The 17814-nt window shown below is 36.1% G+C and overlaps 1 protein-coding gene and 1 non-coding gene across 2 annotated transcripts in view; one reads left to right on the plus strand and one right to left on the minus strand.

Moving 5' to 3' along the window:
* The window catches only part of LOC139812750 (dipeptidase 1), a 100845-nt gene that overhangs the window by 43474 nt on the left and 39557 nt on the right, over positions 1–17814 (minus strand). The window lies entirely within an intron of this gene.
* Positions 9557–9750, plus strand: LOC139814014 (U2 spliceosomal RNA). The gene has a single exon (XR_011732313.1). It is a non-coding gene; the product is annotated as a U2 spliceosomal RNA (small nuclear RNA).

A 17814-nucleotide genomic window follows, 5' to 3' on the forward strand; every position in this document is an offset into this window, starting at 1 on the left:
TATCTTGTTACCTCCCCCACAAACAATACATAAGCTCGACATTGTCACGCTGATTACTCGGAAGCCGCTAATAACACCGTATATACAATGCCAAACCTTGCAGAGCCGGTCGAATCAATGCCAGGCACTCTTGCGAGGCCACCACCGAGCTGTCCTCGAAGCTGATAAATATTCATGGCTCACGTTGGCACGATTTCCTCGTCGTAAAACGGCCGGATGACGCGGGCGAATCCGTGCGACAGTTCCATCGTTCCGCGTCGCGATAATCACATCCAGTAATGCCGCGCCCACTTGAATCGTTGAACGTGTCGTAATTGAACCCCACGTTCCGTGAGGAACGAGATTTTTGAGCGAGTTAAATGGCATGCGGCGCGCTCAGGTGCAGCGCCACGTAATACTGTACCGCTAATTATGAATTCTGCGTATCTGCATATCCGAGCGGAGAGTTCAATTGCGAACACGTTCGACGATTTAAGCGGCGTATCTTATGGAAACATTGTTAATGAGAAGTGACGGCTGACATTTAAATCACACGCGAAAAATGCAGAAATAGAGATAAGGAATTGATGAAAATTCATGTCACTTCTCCTACTTTACAAAATTGAGAGGATAATTTTACGACTGTTGAATTCTCTATTCGTTTCTAGCCTGCTCTATTTAATTTTAATTTTCATGACAAACAATCAGAATAAGAAGGATGAATCTCTTACTCTCACTGGAATGACATACGAGAGGGAGACTTTTCTGCTTAGCGTTTGGATGTGTTGTATTATATTTTACATCACTAAAAAAAGCAAAACCAGCACTTTCCGAGTGCTATCTCACTACTTTTATAGTATAAATCCAATCTTCTTCCGTCATGAGCGCTTAATCCTTTCCAGAATGAGAATCTCAATATATGGATATTTCCATTAAGTGATTAACTATCGCATAATCGTATATTCTAATGACCATACGCGCGGACGTATACATGAGGCGATTCATCTATGAACTCGCGCGCGTGCGCATCGCTGCATATTACATTTTAATCCAATATTAGGACGCGAACCATACATTATAATCTCGGATCAACTGGCCAAGGCTAAATGCGGCTTGTGTGTACTGACTTCGTCACTTGACAGGCTCTGCGCCGTCCGCGAGTCGCCTTGTTCGATATTAATGGACTTTCCCATGGGTTAATATCCAAGATAGGATTACACTGGCGAAATTAAAAAGGATCTGGTTGTTGGAGTCATACAGCTATGATTATGTAAAACATATACGCACGTAAGTGGCCATATACGATTTATTCTCATTTTTGCAATTGTATACGAGAAGTCATGTAATTATATCTTTTCAAAAAAATATAATATATAATTAGTTTCTCATTGCTAATAGTTATTATAGATAAAAAAAAACATTTACTAAAACAAGTTGTGCTTATTGATATAGTAGCTATTATAATATTCTTATTTCATTCTTGAGATTTTACATTTTAATGCTACATTTTTTGCTTAAAACCAAGAGCATTTTTCTTTAACACAAAAGTAAAATTTAATTGTAATTCTTAATTGATCATTTACTAGCGTATCTATTTTAATTTTGTATAATACCAGAATATATATAGCGGTAGCATATATCTCTCTATATTTATATTTTAATAATATCTTAAGATGAAAGTAGAATCATCGGTGAACAACAACGTATTCTAGATCAAAAGTAATGCTTTTTAGGAGTAAAAGTGTATTTCAACGAGGCGACGCGACCATATGCGACATAACGAATCGCTGGTAATGAGGCTAAATAGGGACAAACATTTATCATCCCTCCGACGGGTGTTGCTGGCATTGCAGATCTCTCCTGATAATAATAGTTCGCTGGATTATGACTGCAATACCTTTCTGCAACCGGAAATATCTATCTATCATATATATTAACTTTATTAACTTCGTCTATAACATAACGATCAAGGTAAGTAGATTTGATTAAAAACGTTTCAGCATTCTGACTTTTGTCATATAAGTCTAAATATCAATGTAAACTTAATTTTTAAAATACATTATGCAATGTGCCATGTACTTCATTAACTAATAATTATTATGCGAAATAAAACAAAGTTTGTTTGTTATCGTAAAACAAATGTACGATTATTATAAAGATTTAAATATTAGGCGAACTATAAATATCTCGGAATATTTTAGCCCCTTGCCTCAAATTGCTCGTCTCGGATCCGGCATTATAGATCGACGCGGTGCAACGCTTCCGATGAAAAAAGGCGTAAAAAAAGTCGAAATGAATACGGACCATTGAATAGAATAATGATGAATGCATATATCCCAATGGAGATGCGTGATCGTTGCTGCATTTATCACTAGTTTCGTATGCTGACATTTACGCTTTTGTTATATATGCTGCTTCCATTTTTCTCATGCTGGACTCAGCGCACAAATTACCATCTATAGAAATAATAGGAAGAGCTCTCGAATTTAATACTTTCTATAAAGCTCTTATTACAGCATTTAAATAAAACGAATCAGTCTTTAAAGTCATGTAGTTATTTATTGCTAAAATTAATTCTTGAAGAAAATATATATAGAATTCTATTTTTTTTAATTCTCTTTCAAAATATATTATAAATTTCTACAGTGCTAATATTTTTAATATAAAATATATATATATGTATATTTCGCTCTCTGCTTTAACAATAATTGCCACTCAAGTTATTTTTGAACCGATTGTATTCCTGTTTCCAAATTCTGGTTTGTTAAAAAAAGTCTAATGTTTTTCCGTGTCAACAACGACGTCCGTCGCCGTGGAAGCGCTTAGGCGAGACAATGGTATCTGATGGAAAGAAAAGGGTCGCCAGCAAAAACTCAACGCTAACACGAGGTGGCAATCCGTTTCAACGGGATTCGGTCAAGCCAGTAAAAGGATTAGCCCGCGGTGTCTTAAGCCGGAAGAAGGACAAAATACCGAAACAAACGTATACCGACCATTTCTGCCGCAATCGCGGGCTAGAAACTGCATCCTCATAAATAACGCTGTTACGTGACGGTGTTGAATTCGTTGCATGTATTCGCCGGCGACCACGTGTGGCAAACTGTGAACCAACTTTTGGCGAAATTTGCACTCGGCAGTTAGTTACAGTCGGCTGAAAAGAAATACTATTATTTTCATGCTGAAACTACCGCCGGTTTACGTTTCGCGCCAGTTGCATAAAGAAAACAAGAACGAATGTCTTTCTTCCGAGTGCCTCTCGACAATTGACGCAATGTGTGTTGTTTCATAAAATACACACATATGCGTATGCTGAAGCATTTTATTTCACTATCTAGGGAATATCTCTTTCTCATAATGTGAAACGGAATGTTATGCATGTTTTATGTTGTTTCGGCGAAAGGAGTATGAGATAAACGAAGTTCACAGAAATTCCTTCAACTTTCCAACTATTAAATTTTCTGTTACTTGATACTTCATGGGTTACACCTTGAATCATCTTTCGTATTCTGAATTCGGCTTCGTAATTCTCTAATGAACAAATATTCGCTTCTTGGCTTTATTGTCTTCAAAGTTTTGCTTCACAAGGCTTGTTTAAACAAGTTTTAATTACGCAAATTTGATTAACGTTACATTCTCTGAGAAGAGAAATTTGCATACAAATAGAAAATAGCTTGTGTTAAACTTTGTTCAATGTCAATATCAAAGTTTATAATTTATATTTATTTTGTTTAAATTTTAAATATGTGTTACGAATTTGTAGGAATTCTAGAAACATTTGCTTTGTATCGATCAAATATGACTAATATAAAATTAATAATTATAAAAAAGTTAACAATATAATTTCCCATATATAGTATATACTTTCAAGCACACAGAAAAATGATAATAATTCTAATGTAAAAAAATTACTGTAATTAAAGCAAAAATAAAATTTTTAAAAGCTTTAAGCACGTAAAAGATTATATGTTTTTTCTACGATATGGGATTTAAAAAATAAAAACAGTACTAAAGAAGAAGAAAGGTGGTAAAACATTAGGATTTTAAAATGAAATATGTAGACAGGAGCTTTTTCTTTTTAATAGTTCTACTGTTTTGTGAACGCTCTAGACACGTGCGCTTAATCTACTTATATTCATTAATGCATTACTACTTTTAGTACCATTTCTAATCTGGCTTTGCGCGTTAACCGGAAGGTACCACGTTTGCGAGTTTGCTCGACACCGCGACCCGTCATATGGTGCCACAAACAACCCGTTGCTTTACGCATCCAAAATGCACCGTGTCGCTCGGGGAAGAAACGAGAAAAACACGGCGGACGTATCGTGCCCATCTCGTCCGAGCTTACACGGACGCGCGTTCTCGCATCGCTAACGCGAAGGAACTCATTGTCTCTTTTTAATGTTCGCGACGCGGCAGGTCGTCCATCTCTTTCTCGCACGCTTTGTCAAAGTATGATCGTCGTAGCGCAAAGAAATCACAGAACTGAGCACCGGAAGGAAGACGTGATACAGAAATGGAAGCGATGAGACACGATCAAGCTGTGCGAACTACACATATATACCATCTGTCCTATTTACGAATAGTTCTTCCCCGTTTGCCCTTTTATCACCGCTGCACTGTTCGTTCACAGTGCTTTGTTTTATCAAGCTACATTTCTTTGTTTCTTCATCTGATCTCTTCCGGTGTGAAAATATTTTGAAATGGATTGTTAGCTCGACGAAGGAAATGGAAAATTTTATTTAAACAGAGATTTTCAGCGAAATACTCAGAATCAAACTTAATATCATACATAGTAATAGTAACATAAATTATTTCATTATTAATTTAATTTAAACAATTTTATTATTATTATTATCAGGAAAATTTCTATACGTATATTACTATCTGTAAGAAATAGTGAAATTTTTTCTCCATTTCTTTACATCTTACATTATATTTGTTATTTTAACACTTTTACACCATAGAAAATTCTTTATCGCTATTTATTGTGTACCAGTGTAGTTATACAGTTAATGATTTATAGTTTTAGATTTCTCGTAGTTGAGATTCGAAATTGAAAAGATTGAGAGATGAGTCGAGGGTTATTAAACACAATTGGAGTTTCTACAACAAGAATGTGCATCAAATTTTTCAATGAAAATCAAGTATTCTCGTAATATTTTTTTGCTGTTTTTACCTCTTGTTTTTATTTTGGTTTTAGTGGAACTCGCAACAATTTTTGACGTTGTGCTGCATCCGACGTATTTTCCTCATTACGTCTGACTATCCATCATGCGTCTCGAACGTGCAACAGCGTGCACTCTTTATGCGCGATATGTAGCTCCGGTAGCGACATAAACTGAAAACGCAGTAATCCAACACTGTAATGAAGAAGTATCAATCTCGTATGTCACGTTGGGTAAAACATCCGAGTTTCCGTATAAATCACTACGCAAAATGTGAGTGCGATAAGCATCGAAACGTGTGCCACGGTCCAATATCCGATATAAATTGTGCGAAGATAAGGTCATATAAAATATACTATATTGACGATAGCGTATTTTGATACTTGGATCGATTTGCTCGCACATACAATTCATGTTGACAGAATACGTTTTTGACGTAACGTATATTTCTAATATAACCGAATATAACACATTATTAGTTACTGCAGTATATATCATACTTGTGTAAATTATAATAAAAATATATAATTGCATGCTTATAAATTATTGTCGTAACTATAATTACGTTTAAGGAATTACAAAAATCTTAAAATAATACATGTTAATATCGTGCAAACAATAATCGTCATTACTATGAAAGAAATTTTCCAATTTCTTTCTCTCTCTTTCTTACTGTGTAATCAAAACGTATTTGTCAGCGCATGACAATATAACTGCTTTATATATAAAAATGCCACACTGACACTAAATATATTTCTTCATAAAGTAGCATGCATTCGGAATATCCGACACCATGCGCGCATCGTAGAGAAGAAATAACCGCGTAGAAGAGTATCGCGGATAAAAGATGTCTCGATCCTGTTTTCCTTCTTATGGAACAGAACGCAAGATTCATGACACTTTCTGAACAGCGTTTACGACTCGCGTCAGGTCGAATGGGTGATAATATTTTCCAAAGTTGTTTCGTGCTTTACGATCGCCAGCGCGCAGCGACGCAATGCGACGATTGTAGTGTGCGAAGAAATATACCAAAGGATAATCGACAGAAGAGGAACGTGTCGCGACCAAGAGTACGTCTACATACGACGTCGAGAAATAGATGGAGAACTAGGAAACGGGTCCCGCGGATAACAGAGTTTCATTGAGGTTTACGCGCGAGCTTGTTTTTTACGAAGCTATCATTCCGACAAAGCAGTTTCTTCAGAATGCAAAAGACGTCGGGAGAAGTGAATACAAATTGCATGCGAATACGTATGCATAAAGATGGGATTGATCTCATTTCTCTTACACAAACGGGATTGCAAAATTTATTATAATAACACGGTCCGGTGTGTTCTTCGTGCGCGGCAAAGCGCGGATGCCGGACAAGTGTGTAAAAGTGGCAAGTAACTCTGCCGCAGGGTGAGTCGTTGCGTTTCGCACAGAGAGCACGATGACGGAAAATTCACGAGATAAGGTTTATATTAGAGCGGACGACGTATGCTCCTCGCGCGTTGCGCGCGCGCGTTCTCTCTCTTTCTTTTCTCTTTCACTATACCTCGCTCGTTCTCGCGCGTTCCCCTGGAAATGTCTCAAGACAGGGCGCTCTTGACACTTTTATCCCGTACATCTTCCTTACGAGGACGTTTCAGGAAAGAATATCTCGTCCATGAGGAACTTGTCCTTCCGCCGCGCGCCGTAGAGAAACGAGTAACGAACATGCACCTAAATTATGTGACACTTTCAATTTCATTTATATCGCCGTGAAAGATATTCATTTCCCAGATGATGTGTGCGAGATAGTGCTATGCATGCGATATCTTCAATTTACGTGGAATAAAATTCAATTTGAGTATGGTTCTGTCGTTCTTCGGAATGATTTACAATTAGTAATAATTTAAGATACTTTTTAAAGTAACAGTAAATAACAGATTGGTAAGATTTTATTATCATACATATTATACATAACGTTAAAATTAGTAATGATTAATTTTAATCGACAAAATATTAATTCTTAAACAAATAATTATAAATTACAATTGTCAATTATATATTTTTTAGAGACGATATTTTCAACAGAATTAATCGTACAACTAAATTTTAGAAAGAAATGTGCGTGACTTGTATCTTATATATGTATAAAAATTAGAGAAGGCTTTTCACAAAAGTTGTTTCTCGTTGCCTTGAATCTGTTAGAAGCTGCAGCGGGGGAGTAACTTTAAAGTCAACTACCGTGGACGACAGCCTCGCGATCGCGAGAACCATCTGACGAACTCGTCGCTGAAAAGGCTCCTACTTCATTCGGCCGGTGAATATTGCAGCGGCCATTAACTCGGCGCCGTCTCTACGGCGGGTTTGTTAATTTTTTAGAGGCCTCGACGATCCCTTGCACACGCACACACACACACACACACACACACACACACACACACACACACACACATTACGAGACCGGTGTACGTCTCAACAAGCAGCAGCGTTTCATTTGTCTCCTATTGTATATCAGGTCCTGTTGCCCGGAAAGGGTCGGCACCCTCTTTCTCTCATGTATTTATAAAAATAATTTGTCTTTGTCCAACCGGAATAGCCTTATCGCGTTGTCTCGTGAAACGTGCATGATTATTTACAAAACACAATTCTTCTTCGGTCTTATGATAGAATGGATTATGCGTGAATGTCTTATGTCTCTATCATAATTTATTTCTATCACATCTCAGACAAGCATTTCGCTGTAATAAGATCTGTCTTGTATATTTGTGACAAGTTCAATGTATATATCTTTTGCTTTTTAATATATTAATTCATCTTCTTTCATAAATATTAGGTTATTACATGTAAATCTGCACGTACAACAAAAGTTAAATTGAAATATTTAAAAATGCATTTGATGTCTATTTTTGAAATATGATACACAGTATGAAGTAACATGACGTAAAATAAATAAATATATAAAGAAGTACGACGTATTATCTTTCGTTAACATACTCGTATGATATCGTAAATTTTAAATTAATATTTTTTTATTATAAATTATTATAAGCTTTCTATTTTTGAGAAATCAATCACCATACAAGTATAATCAGTCATTGAGCTTTCAATTATAAATAAACGCTTCGTATCATTATGTGCAAGAAATAATTTCTATCCGTTCCGTTTCCATTTCCGTTCTGCAAACAAAATACGACAAAAATGGCAGTTATGGAAGGTACGACTTGGCGGCGTATGCGGCAGAAATCACGAGCAGAGCCGAGAAAATAAATTGTGTACGGTAACGGGCAACGAACGAACGAACGAACGAACGAATAAACGAGTGAACGAAACGGCTGCCCGAAGGTTTCCCGTGAGAGCTGCAGTGTCCTGCGCCGACGGAGATATCCTGGGAGCGGAAAACAGCGAGCAACAGGATATTAAAGTACAAAATTCTATCACAAAAGTACGTTTTACATATGAGGTGAGATAAGAGATAGTGGTGCAATAACGCTGTCCCGCGTCTCATATTTCAGCTGATCTTTAACTACGAACAGAAGGCGGTACTTTACATTTTTCACAAGAGTCCCAAAAGTTATGAGTGAAATTTGTCTTCTTGTTATTTCATTCTAATTGTAATTTACAGTATCCAATTTACAGTACACAATAAGCTGAAGATAATTGCTTGAAATAAAAAAAATAGTATACATTCTTTTATAATTAATGCTTCTCATCACACAAAAATGATTACACGTCGGATATATCAGCTGCATTTTTATGCCACGCTGGTGACTGACTTATCCTTTTGTTTTTTGTTGTACACATTTTTCTGAATATATCTTGCTGAATTTTAATATATAGGAGTTTTTATTTTGAGGTTGTTAATTACAAATCTGAAATTGAAATTTAATAAATCGAAATGACGAATTCAATATAAAAGTTATGTTAAAAAAAAAATTAATTATGGCTTATATATGTATGTATAAAATTTTATACGTAAAAGTCTTTTAGATTTCTGATATTAAACCAGTAGCCAACTTGCTCTTTAATTATCAAGTAATATAAGTTAAATATAGGTTAGTTTTTAAAATTCTTACGTAAAAACATAGAAAAATTGCAAAGAAATAAGTGTTCAAATATAGGTACACTGTATATGCAACAAAGAGTCTGTCACCAGCCGGTGCCGGCGAATATCAACTGTCAACTATTATTACTCTTCGCTCTCTCGTCGTTAAATCACAATAATCACATCACATGTTTAAAGAACGCTACGCCACGGTCGTCGCTACGCCACGGTCGTCACGTGCTTCTGTTGGAATGTAGAGGGGATTGGGGACGATGGAAGGGAGACAGACGGTATTGTCGCTCTTGGTAGTTGCTGCCTTCGCCGCTACGCTGCGTGCTTTTCTCGTGTTTAAGTTTCGACATGGAACTGTATATAAAGGCTGCAAAATCTAAGCATTGCTATCGCTTCTCGGCAACTTTGTTGCTAAGATCAAAGTGTAGTATCTGTTCTTATCAGCTTAATATCTGATACAGTCCTCATAGAGGACTCAGAATATTAAACTGATTTTTGAACCTAGGGGAGGTCTGGAGCTTGCTCCGACCACTCCACAGGTCGACTCGGCTTTGCAGTGCTGCTGAGTTTGGCCTAATAATACGAATAAAGCATAAAAATTTGTTTATTTTTATATATATTAATATGCTTTTATACCTACGGTTCGTGAAGTTGCTCTAAACCAAGCGAGAGGCTTGTTTACGTCGTCAACACCCATGGGGTCTGGCAGACTCGAGCATCTTCATCTGCTCATATCTCATGCAAATATTCGTATTTTTTTATTTCCTTTTCTTTAAATCAAAATGTCAAAGCCGGCGTGAACTGCATAAGCCTCATTTTAAAACAATAAATAGAAAAAGTTATAAAGGTTTAAAGTTTAAAGTAAAAAAGAATTTTTATATACCTAGAAAAATAATCTTTTCGTCAAAAATATATTATAACTAGTTTTTATATATATAGATTGAAAATGAAATTGTAAGCTGTTTGCACATATCGTTCTTAATAAATAAACATTTGTATTGTACAAGTTTATAAGCTTGAAGAAATAACAATAATTTTGATTTTTTAAATAAATCTATTTTCTTTCGTCCATGCCACACCATGATCTTCGTCACTGCATTCTATGCATCAGATAGAACAGTGCAGGAAAAAATATCGCTAAAGGTAAATTGTACCTGCGAGGATTAAATCACGGGTGCACACGGGAGGAAAGTGCGCGAAACGAGCGGCTTGATAAGCGATACGCAAAAAGAGCAGGCGGTATCTCATGCGGATACGAGAGGCATGTAGCTAGTCGAGTTCGAGCATACGTCACGAGAGGAAATTACGCGTATATCATTAAATCTCCGCGAGCAAGAGATGCCGCGGGCTGTTTCCGGCGACGCGAGTTTCACGTTGATGATGTCTACGAGCGGCAATGCGATAATGTATTCCTCTTGCGCCGCTTATTTTTTCGAGATTTTGCCAGATTTGTTGCGATATTTTCTAGCGATGGTTTGTGTTTGCTTTCAAAGCAAAGAACATATGATCCGCTTTATTACGTCTATTACTTATCTAAAAAAAATGTACATATTGCGATACATTTATTATTAAACAGTTCTCGTGTATTTATTTCGTTATTTTACTAATTTAAGAGTATAGCGCGGTAAATGTTAAAAAATAATATTTTAAATGAGCGATATTCATTTCGTTATCGTTACCTTTATTGTAACTTTGTGCTATAATTTTTGTACGTCAAGATTCCGAGAAATAAATTGACGCTATTAGACGTTTAAGTACTTCTTTACTTATAGTTAGTTCAAATCGAACAAGTAGATTCAGGGAAAGAAGATAACGGCGACATCTTATCTCTTGAGTAACACTGAATTTTTTCAAAGATTATCATCAAATTGATATTTTTCCAAGAAAACAGGTCTGCGTCATAAAACGGCGCTATCGAGGATCCCGAGAGGCATTATCGATAACAAGTCACGGAAGTGAAATGTTAAAATTCAAAGAACGCCGAAGACGCCGCGACTGATCCCATTGACACCGACGCCATGCAGATTATGTGACTTCATCTTCCCGTTCTTCGAACCCGTCTTATATATATCTATTACTTCGGCTTTCCTTCTTTCCTTTTCAATACCGTGAGCAAGATCGAGCAAGCCAGTTACGTCTCGAGCGTGGACTTTACGTACCGCAAAAATTTCCTCGATGCGAGCGATGCTACGCTTAAAGCGAAGATAGAAAAAGAAGGAAGAAACGATGGAGACAGGGTTTAATATTAGAGAGACGAGTAAGCTAGAAAATAAGAACGAAGAATGAGAGGAGCTTGCGCTTCCGCACTTTTTTTTCGGTACTGTCACGACACTTTTTGGATAGCTAATTATATGCTTCACTACGTACAGATTATGTGTTTGTATTATGTGTAAATTATCCAAGTGTGTTTCTCTTACGTTATATTCGATGATTAGATAACATAATTAAATCTGAAAAGATAGAGTAATTGCTGGTAATGCCAATATAGAATCGCTTTCAAATTCATAACTTCATACAAATTTTTGCTTATATTAAGAAGATTGGAAGTAGATATATGGTATAACTATAAAACATAGACGTAATTTTATGTAATATAGTTAAATGTAAAATTCATATTATAAAAATTCATGTGTTTGATCGTCTTTTAGTAATTTACTATTGCTATAATGGATATGTATATCTATACTCTACTTGTCTGACCATGGCATCTTTTTTCACTAACTTCGTTACATAGTTACATCTTCTCTGCTGATTACGCGTCTGATTTAGTTATATCTTTTTTACTGAACGTAATTGGAATATTTTCCTAATATACGTAGAAATTTATAAAAACTGAAATTAGTTTATCAGTTTTACAAAATAGTAAAAAACAAACTCTTTATTTAATTAATATTTTTCTTCTACCTAAGAACTATTCAAACATTTATATTAAATGGTAATTCATTATTATAATCTAATATTATACAACAGTTGCCTGTTAAATGCATTTTTTTAAAATTAAACAAATAAGTGCTGAAATTGTGGAGATAATGTTACGATGTTTCCATCGGAACATTTTGTACAAGCGTTTCTTCCTTTCTTTCTTCCTCCATAGTGACTTTGCCTCCATTTTGGACCCTTGTTATTACAATATTAATGACTCGCAAATTGTAACAAGTTGCGTTCTATAACCAGCTGTTACACGTACATCGAGCCATGTTCCGAAATTAATTCCGTGCAGTTCAGTATCGATCGGCGTATAAGCTATGCTTTTTCTTATGAAGCAACAATATCTGAGAAATTGTCTTGCTCAAAAATAGCGTAGAAGATACATCATTATTATTTTTAAAATAAATTTTAGCAAAGTAAATAAATTGTTTTGACAAGTTTTCAGATATTATTTTATCATTAAGTACAAAAGGACTTTTATTCTCTTCTCTCACTTGCTAGACTTGTAATTAGATCTTCCAATTTTTTAAATGTTTTTATTTTTTAGTAAAGACTAAAACTTTTGAATTCTTTAAAATTCAGTTTTTTAACTTCTTGCATTCATACAGATCCCTATATCTGTAAAATACTTCGAGCCCGTTCTTCAAGTCCTTAAATCCTAAGATTTTCGGCTTTCCTGGATTTTCGGATTCTTGGGTCCGTCACATATTCGACTGTGATAATAAGAATTGGCCTTTATTGTTTTCCAGCATGATTTGTAAATTACAACTTTTGCAAGTGCGCCCGACAGTTAGCGATAACAGTCTCGACATCGCAGTTGATTGTACTCGCGCGATTATTACGCAACGATAACTCGCACGCGCATTATTATAACGTCCTTCGCGATAACTGTCGGCATTACGCGTGCGAGATCTACAGCATTTACGGTTCGCATTTAATATACTCGAGAGCGGAACGCGGTGCGTGTGCGAAACTCAATGTAATATCGTTACACGCTGACGTTGGCCATCCACACGGTACGGCGTGTAATTTAATACCACGTCGCCGTAGTAGCGATGCCACGGGAACGCTTTCGAATGCATCCGCGGAAATATTCGCGCGAGCGAACTTATGCAGCTTTGCGATGACGCGCGTATGCGAGCGAAACGCGGTGTGAAGCTTTTTTCAAAATTTGCAGCGGGCTTTATGGCGACCGGTTGATGGCAGACGACGGACGCTTATTCTTTTTTTTCCGAATTTTTGCGAATCGCGCATGGTCGCGCCTGCTGGTACGCTTAACGGCAGTGTAAACGCGGTATATGATATAAATACAAGGAAAAAGCAGCTGTGCAATATAGCTGAATTGCGAAAACGGTGAGATAACCGCTGTAGCAATATCGTGAATTATGATATTCCGATTTATGTATTATTCCAAAGACACTATAAATTTTGGAAAATCTGCATTATAAATTTTGTTATAAAATCATACCATTGTCGGAGAGTATTACAAAAGAATATTAAAAATTAAAAAAAAAATTGCTGCATTGCTGGAATATACTAAAAGAAATTTATGATCGGTTCATAATAACACTGTAAAAAATGCAATCTACCTAGCGATGAAGAATTTAATGCGGTAATTCATTCAGCATAAAAGTGAGTATACTGTACTCTCTCTCTCTCTCTCTCTCTCTCTCTCTCTCTCTCTCTCTCTCTCTCTCTTTCTCTCTCTCTCTCTCTCTGGATGTTATAACTAGATTATATAATTTAATTTAATGTCCTCTTTATTTTCAGCTTTCGTCTCGAATATCATTATTTACGACAAATCCGAATAATTTTAGTGAGATTATTTTTAAATAGATAAATCCAAAGCACAAGACGTGTATATGTGTATGCGGGCAATGTATTATATTATAATGCACTGCACGAATTAACAAATTAGTCATGCAACTATTAGATTATAGATATGTTGTTCTGTCAATTTTTTTACGTCAACTGTGATTAAAGACAATGTGAAAAAAATTTGACAGTATGTAAAATTATCATCAAATTATTAAACGCTTTATTCAATCATTAAATTGTTTCAGATACGCTTTATCAAGCAGTAAAGCAGAAATCGTTACATCTGACTTTATAATACTTTCAATTAATATATAAATTAGCAAAAGTTTCGCAATATCCTTTGTGGTAAAGTTTCAGTACTGTAAAAAATACAGATAAATCTCTCAGGATATTACGCAGTCTCTTTCAGGCGGAAAATGAAGGTTGACTTTTTCCTGCGCAATTCTGCGGCTCTCTCCAATCTCGCGTAATGTAATTATACAAAAAAATTCCTTGGGCTACTCCGTGATGCTTATGCACAACTTTCTTGCTGGAATCGCCTAGCCGAGTTAAAGTAGAAAGATTAAGCATGATTCTCCATAAAGTTCGCGTATAGCGTTCTCGAATCTGTTCTAATTTCCGACACAATTCATTTTTCTCGTAAGAGTTTCATCAATGCAAAAGGCGACATAACTCTGCGTGGAGATTCTCAGGGATATATCTAGCGAAGTGCTCTGTAGATAGTTTTTTCTTGTTCCCTATGTATAATTATATACAGCAGCGGCCATAGAATGGAGCATCGGGTGAGAATGAAGCAGCCCAACTTCTCTCTGCTCGAGTGAAATAAGAGACGCGCAGAAAGTACGCGGAGAGGCTGCTTTCATACACCATTGAAAGCTCTTATCCCAACTCTTGGAGTCACGTTTGTCGTTATTACGCCATTACACCACCGACCGAGGTAGAGCCGACGCGACGGTCGGACGGGTTAGAATCAGAAAAGTTCTTCTCGATGTTCTTCAATCGTCAATCTTATCGAGCATATACGTAGGTGCGTAAGAAATGAGATAAGAAATAATTTAATGGGTCGTTGGTTAACAATTCGTAATAATGTGATAAAACTTAAGCATTTAATTAATACAGCTTAGGAATGGTGACAAAATTATATTTCTTATCCCAAAGTTAATATTTTCAATTTGTATTGTTATCTTAAAAATGTGAATTATTTATAGAATAATTTAGAATATGTAGAAAATAATATAATAAAATTTTATAAGATAACAGATGTTAAATTCTTTCAATATTAACTTTTATTAATAAAATCTCGAACGTGTTCAAATAATTAAGCTAAAAGTTCCACGACTATTACAGTTTCGAAAACGTTCCTTTTCATAAGCGCTTAAACTTTCGTTCGCGAGATAACTACACGAATGTCTATATTGCTCACAGATAAAGTATCTTCTCCTCTCATTACTTCCATTGTTGTTAACTACTGGCGTTACATTCCATTTAGACGTTTTTCAAGTTGCCGCGCTTGTGTAATTATACATACCTTCGGCTGAAACGAGATAGCCTGTGAAACGAGAGCCGGAGAACGAAGAACTTTCCTTTCGTTAAGGAAAAAAAGTAAGGGATCAATACACACGCGAGAACCGAGACTACTTCCACGGGTCATTGAAAGCCCTGTACACCCCTCTTGTTCAAGTTTTGCACTCGTCTCGTCGTTATCACCCCATTACAGCTGCAACAGCCGCGACGAGTGCTGTTGCTCGGTGTGTCGATATCAAAAGAAATAGTTTCTACCTGCGTGCGTCTTTGCACGCTTGCTTCTTTAATTTGTCGTCTGACGGAGTCTAAAGAAAAATTACAACTTGCAACTTGCACGTTAAGTTCTTATGATTTTTAGAAGATAGAATCACTCAACGTAAAATCACAATGCGTTGTATATTTATGTATACGTATGTGTAAATAAAATTAATAATTTTAAAAAATTAATTTTATTCTAATATCTACAAACTATATTAGTCATTACCGAGCGTCGTATCCTCTTGACTTTACAATTTTATTCCTTTCAAATAATCATCCTCTATAACAAACGCCAGTTAGAGTCCCGAAGTATAAAAACGGAATGACTCTGTCTACATGCGATTGCTCATTTGCGAACCGTCTAACAAATTTAGTGAACAATGCCAAGCGTGCGGTGAAAATATTTGCTTCGAGGTGCGGTGGAAACTTGATCGAGTTTGACATTGCTGTTCGACATGCGGTTCGGCATTTAGACAGCATGTACGTGCGCGCTGGCAGCCGAAATCGCATTATACGTTCGCATAAATCGCGCGCTCGTCGCGATGCGTGATGCGTGCACGCGTGTATGTGCTGTGTTTTGCGAAGTTTCATTGTTGGCGTGCTCGAAAACATCATCAGTGGCGGAATGGTTTGCGTGGTACAGACCTCTATGTGGCAGATTTACGATGAGGCGCGTTCACGATATGCGTTTTTTATGCCGAATTAATGACGGCATGAATTTTTGTTGAAGTAAAATATTAAAACGAGATACACACTCGGACACTCGCGCGGATTCCGTAACATGAGCCAGGGTAGTAATACGACTAGCCTCATACAATATTCGCGTTTGATTAATGACTTGAATAACTTAAACGAGCACCAGATCATTATTGGAATGTAATCATGTTTCTAATTTGCGTTGCGGTAAAATTATTTACTATTAGCTATATACCCCCGCTATTGAGTTTTTGATCGTATCGTATGTACGCAAATTTCTATTTGAATAATTTAACATACGATTAATTTGTTTAAATATTATTTGAATTTGCACAATATCCTCTGCATTTACATCGTTTATTTACAACTGCAATAGAATGAGGCAACTATTTGTTTCAATAAATTATGAGTTTTCCATTTGCGGTACAACTAAAATCTGTGCAAGCTCTGAAGATCTCATATATACGCGGCAGGTTACGTTAAAACAAGATTTTATATTTAAAAAATGTATTATTAATATTAAAGCCGTAAGTTCAAAGAGACGGTCTGCGTTAGTAATAATGAATAATTAGGATGTCCATAAAGAGACTCGGGGATCGGTCATTTGAGAATTGGCTGCAAGCGATTTTAATCTTAGATGCGAGAGAAACCCCCTGATCGCAGCCTGCGACTTAGCTTGAATCCCGGAATCACTCGGTTCATCATACCTCAGAGATGGATTCGTATGGATCAAATATAAATTAGGTCCGAGTTACAGCGAGGTCGCGGCTAAATCAAGGGTCTACATCAGGCGTGTACGATGTAAATTTGCGTGCATCGGAATTTCAAACCTGATCTACGCGCCCGAGCGTTTCCCAAAATCGCAGATGCATATGATCTGATTGAAGCTGGCTGGATTAAGTGCGGCACCGAATTAGGATTACATTCGCTTGGATTAATCGTATAGATTGATCTCGATTCGCGCAGTTTAAATATCTGCAGAATGGACGTCAGCGAATGCAATGCGAATGGATCGCACTAACTGTGCAATCTGCACTATGCAGAATGGACTGTACTCATGTATAATATTAACGTGTTAAATCCTCCTTAATTGTAACACTGATAAATATTAATATATCTTCATATTTTATTTTGGGTACAGAATAGCTCAATTATAATTAAAGATTTCTACGATATATTAATAATTTCTTTTCGTAACTACAATGGTATAACATAACGGTTAATTTACTCATTAAAATTTCTTTCTAATGGAGCAAGAATAATAACGATGTAAAATTTATGCGTTAATAAAAAAAAACGAGCTCATTAACGTTTTACAGCAGTATAATTAAATTTGATAATTCGATTTCATCTCGCGAGAATCGCTAAAATCGCGCACAGATATCGAGGAGATATTCGACAGTCACGCGATATTAATTAGAG

This window comes from Temnothorax longispinosus, chromosome 5 (assembly GCF_030848805.1).
Source record: "Temnothorax longispinosus isolate EJ_2023e chromosome 5, Tlon_JGU_v1, whole genome shotgun sequence".
NCBI lineage: Eukaryota > Metazoa > Arthropoda > Insecta > Hymenoptera > Formicidae > Temnothorax > Temnothorax longispinosus.